At 39.3% G+C, this 5,475-nt stretch overlaps 1 long non-coding RNA gene across 1 annotated transcript; it reads right to left on the bottom strand.

The window, feature by feature from the left end:
- Window positions 1-307: 307 nt before the first annotated feature.
- On the bottom strand, window positions 308-4,790 carry LOC123804042 (uncharacterized). Its single transcript, XR_006783043.2, has 2 exons — window positions 4,604-4,790; window positions 308-503 (listed from the first exon to the last, which is right to left on the bottom strand). It is a non-coding gene; the product is annotated as an uncharacterized LOC123804042 (long non-coding RNA).
- Between the last annotated feature and the right edge of the window lie 685 nt (window positions 4,791-5,475).

The following is a 5,475-nucleotide window of genomic DNA, read 5'->3' as shown; positions in this document are numbered from 1 at the left end:
ATATAGTAACTTTACAGTGACAGATACCTGATATACACCCCCTTAACCAGGGACACCACCAGCAGCAATGGGATGTATCAATGTTATGTGTCCCCTGACATGATGCACAGAGAAAGACACATCATTTCTGTAGTATTCTTCCCCCAAATTCATAACCTTATTCTAACCATGAGAAAACATCAGACAAATCCAAAGTGAGAGACATTCTACAAGATAACACTCTTCAAAAGTGTCAAGGTCCCGAAAGATAAGGAAAGACTGAGTGTGTTTGTTAGGGTTGCCATAACCAATTACCACAAACTGGGGAAAGCAACAGAAATTTATTGTCTCACAGTTCTGGAGGCTAGAAGCTGGAGGTCAAGGTCAGCAGGGTGGCTTCCTTCTGAGAGCTGTGAGGGAAGGATCTGTTCCAGGCTTCTGTCCTTGGGTTGTAGATGGCCATCTTCTCCTGTCTCCATATCATCTTCCCTCTGTACACATCTGGGTCCACACTTCCTCTTTTCCTGAGGACAATAGTCATATTGGATTAAGACCCATCCTAATGACCCCATTTTAACTTGACTACCTCTAAAAAGACCCTATCTCCAAATAAAGTCACATTCTGAGGTGCTGGAGTTTAGGGCTTCAACAAATGAATTCAGGGTATATGGGGAGACACAAATTCAACCCATAATAACACTGACAAACAGATGGAGGAGGCTTAAGGGGATGTAACAGCTCAATGCATTACATGATCTTAGAATGTATCCTGGAACAGAAAAGGGATATTGGTGGGAACACTGGCAAAATCTGAATAAGATCTATAGTTTAGTTAGTGATATTGTCTTAAGGTTAATTTCTTAGTTTTGATAATTGTACTATGGTTGTGTGAGATGTTAGCATTGGGGGAAGCTGGACAAGAAATGTGGAACTCCCTGTACTATCCTCACATTTGCTCATGAAGGCTAAATTTTTTCCAAAATAATTTTTTAAAGCCCTATATGAGTTGATTTCTATGCAGTAGCTAAAAGATGAAAAAGGCCATCATATACAGACAGCATCAAAATGTGGAAAAATAGTACCTCACTCCCTGAAACCAAGTTACCTAGTTATCTAGTTGCGTTGAAAATGGGAATGCCCTCTAGTTGAGTACAACCTTGAGTGTGCCTTTTAATCAAAGCAGGCGGTTCAAATGACGATATACTAGAAAAATCTCATATATCCCACGCCAAGTCTTACGTTGCCCTTTCCAACTAATAAAAACCGATCCATATAGCTCACATGTTTGCTTCTCAGGTAGAGAGTTCAGATTGTGGTTAACAAAAGTGACCACTTCCTACATTGGAGTGATGTCTTTATAGAGAGAATAAAGATAGTATCTCATTCACTTTTGGAATATACACAGGAGGCACTCAAGATGTATGTATTTATTTTCTTGACATGTAATCCTTATAAAGGAAGTCTGACTCTTCAAGTACTTATTGAAAACCTCATCATATTAGTATTATTTTGTGTCTCTTCTCTCTCCCCTTTGCCTTTCCTGTGCTCTTTTTTCCAACTCTTATCTAGTTTAATTCCTCTGCAAGCCAACATATCTTATTTCTCTATACTTTGTTCTTAGATGTTTTCTTATATTCCTCTTTACCTTAGCCACTGTGAGCAGTTTGAAATTCCCAGAACCTAGTTGCCAAGACCAGCAGAGTCACCCATGTAGGCATTCAGGTTGCACACTATACAAGAACACCACATCTAAAGGGGAATTTCAGATCCCCCAGCCGAGTTCTGCAGCAGTGGGGGAGAGCTCCCTCCTCCGTAAACCCTCATCTGCACGCATGGAGATTACCTACCACACACTCCACTCTTGACTATGTTCTGAGCATCAGTTGGTAATAGCTGTTGTCACAATAATGCCGTGTAACAGACAACTATGAATTGGAATGCCTTAAAGACAACAAGTATTAAGCTCTTGCTCATGCATCTTTAGGTTTTACTGAAATATGGCTGATCTAGGCTTGGCCTGTCTGAACTGGGCCGAGGTGGTCTCCCAGCTTAGATGAGTTCAGGTTTGCTCCACATCTTTCTTCCTCCTTGGACCAATGATGACCCAAACTTGTTCTTCTTATGGTCAAAGACATGAAATTTTTGGAATTTTTTAAAAAAGGGCAAGTCCAACTGTGCAAGTGCATTTCCAAGTTCCGCTCATATAATGTCCACTAACAAACCATTGGTCAAAGCAAGTCACCAGACCAAGTCCAAAGTCAAAGTACTGGAAAGTGTACTCCACTCACCATGAGATCATCAAGAATGTAAATGTATAATAGGGCTTCAGGGGAGTAATAGAGGCCAATATCACAATCTAACAAACCCCTCACATTGCTTCTCTTGCTCACCTTCTTCTCTCAGAAGCCTGAGCCATTCTGGCTTTGTTTCCTTGCCTAGATAGATATTGGAAGGACGAATGGTAGCACGACATGCATTCTGCCTGCCTGGGCTCTGGAAATTTCTCTCAGGGGGAGTTATTCATGTTGTACAATAATATACTACCTTATTTATTTATTTAAGAGAGAGAGTGCACAAAAGCAGGAAGTGGGGTGGGCAGAGGGAGAGGCAGAGAGAGAATCTCAAGCAGGCTCCACGATCATTGCAGAGCCTGACACAGGGCTCAATCCCACGACCCTGATATTGTGACCTGAGCCAAAATCAAGAATCGGACACTAAACCAACTGAGCCACCCAGGCGTCCCACATACTACTACTTAAAATTTAATTTTTTTTACTTAAAAATTTTTAAAGTTGTGCTTGATTAATTAAGTTCATATCAAGGCATTGTATGGGTGAGAAAGTGATAGCCTCACTGGGTGGATATGCCCAATGGTCATCAGTTTTCATTCCAAGGTCCTTGAAGACATGATAAAAGCTATTCATTTTTGGGTTCCTCAAGGCACATAGTACAGTGCCTGCCCCGCAGATGTTTTATAAATATAAAAGTGAGCTTTTATTTGGAAAACCAGATTTATTTTTTATAATAAAGAGACCTAAAATTTAGAGGTATTTATTTGATTGATTGCTGTCATACTTCCCATTTGCAAATGATATATATATATTTTTTTATCCTTAAGCAAGTAGCAAAGAAGTCTATGATCCTGCAAGTCTGTTAACATGTTACCCTTGAAGGCTGGTTGTGGGGGAAACTTGGAAACCTTCAGTTCTTGAGTAAGTGGAGCCAAGTCCTGGTAAAAGAGAACTGATGGACACTTCAGCCACTTGTTTCCACAGCGTCTGAGAGTAGCTTATTCGTGGTGTGAAAGCAGCCACTTTTCCCTTTCTTGGGAAAGTCTGAACCAGAAAATTATTTACTAACATAATTATTTCCCAGATATTATATGTATGGGTGCTTAAAGAGACATATTTTTTAAATCTTACATAATATTTTTAATCATCTAATTCTCTATTTTAAAAAATCCTATTAAAAAAAACATTAGTGAGAATAATGATGATTGGGGCACTTGGATGGTTCAGTCGGTTAAGCGTCTGCCTTCAGTTCAGGTCTTCATGTCAGGATCCTGGGATCAAGCCCCCCGCTGGGGTGTCTGCTCAGTGGCAAGTCTGCTTCTCCCTCTCATTCTCCCTTTGTGCTCTCCTTCTCCCCCCCCCAATAAATAAATAAAACCTTAAAAAAAAAAAAAGAATGTCATGTGATTGCCAGGGACTGGGGGCGAGGGTGATAGAGAGCGATTGTTTAATGGGTACAGAGTTTCAGTTTTGCAAGATGAAAAGTTATGGAGACAGATGGTGGTGCTGGTTGCACAACAGTATGAATGTACTTAATACCCCTGAACTGTTCGCTTGAAGTAGTGAAGATGGTAAATTTTATGTTATGTATATTTTTACCACAGTGTTTAAATATTGGGAAAGAAAGAAAACACTGAAAATATTAAGAAAATGAGTAACCCACTGTGCTTTCAAAATTTTTCCCACCCTTAAACAAATAACCAGACAACAGAAAAGCCATAAACTGTCCTGAGAGTTAACACTGATCAGAATATGAAGTCAAGTAAAAGTACTTGTAATTCTCCACCAGTGCAGATATTAACAAGCTCCATTTGTTTTACTGTCAAGAAAATAGAAAATAAATTTTGTGGGCATCCATAGATTTCAGAAACAAATCTTTGATTTCAACCATGCTGATGGAAACTTAGGCCAGGTGAGTTCACTTTCTAGTGATGGCTAGTCCTCATACCAAGTTTTTGTACATTGTACTTATATAACCATTCCAGGCTGGACAACTTCCCGGAGGCCACTTTACTGAATTTCTCATAACTGTTGTCTTTCCTATTTCATGGTTTGACTATCCCTTTTTTGCTCACTACCAATTTTAAATATTCTGCCTGAAAGACTGAAAATACCGTGAAAAAAATAGGTAATAAGCTTACTGCAGACGTACCAGATTTTATATACATTTCTAAGGGAAAAACAATCTTGGAGACTCATTTCATGCCTCTCCTAGGAAGTCCTTGATCTTCAAGAGACTTCATTAATGGTAAAAGTTAATTATCTACACTTTCTGCCACTAAGTAATAACAGTAACAGCAGTCCTACCTTTGTACAGTGTAAGTGTTACTTACTAGAAAGTTATTTGTTGACTGTTGTTTAAACACATTACTTAGGGGCGCCTGGGTGGCTCAGTCGTTAAGCGTCTGCCTTCGGCTCAGGGCGTGATCCCGGCGTTCTGGGATCGAGCCCCACATCAGGCTCCTCCGCTGGGAGCCTGCTTCTTCCTCTCCCACTCCCCTTGCTTGTGTTCCCTCTCTCGCTGGCTGTCTCGCTCTCTGTCAAATAAATAAATAAAATCTTTAAAAAAAAATAAACACATTACTTAGTATATGTGAAAATATATCTTTCTGTTGAATTTAATCCATACAAATGATAAACAGTTTAATAATGTCTTGAAATAAAGGAGGGATATAAGTTTGAAGCAGTTGGAGTACTCAATGTTAAATCTGATTTTTAGCAAAAATTAATGTGGTCAAGCCCACGTATTCACTTATAGTCATCTTAATCTGCTTATGTTTCTAGGATGCAGGTCTAGGTGGCATTGTTCTTGAATTCCTCAAGTGCAAAGAGAAAAATCTTTCTATGTCTGGTGCTTGACCCAAGTATATTAACAAAGTCATACTGAGAATCATTAACTTCTATTTCAAGCCAAAACATGTATATTTTTGTCCATGGTGGCCAATTCCCAGAAGAGATTCAGAATTAGATAAGAGATGATCTCTGCACTTCTGAGAGAATCCCTCTGAATGTGTACAGAGAACTTTGAACCATGTCTTTTATTGTAATATCACCCCACAATATGTACGTTGAATAAGGCAACTGCATTAAAAAAGCCTGAGCCGCGACGTGATTCTGCAAAGCCAAACTTTGCCTTCCTTGTATCTGTACATCCTATTGTATTACTTTCTATGTTGTTCAAATGTGCATCTGTTATCTAGCTAAT

This window comes from Ursus americanus, chromosome 8, assembly GCF_024610735.1.
Source record: "Ursus americanus isolate L20-20 chromosome 8, mUrsAme1.1.p, whole genome shotgun sequence".
Lineage (NCBI taxonomy): Eukaryota > Metazoa > Chordata > Mammalia > Carnivora > Ursidae > Ursus > Ursus americanus.
The sequence above is the reverse complement of the archived record's forward strand: the minus strand, read 5'-3'. Positions and strand labels throughout refer to the sequence as shown.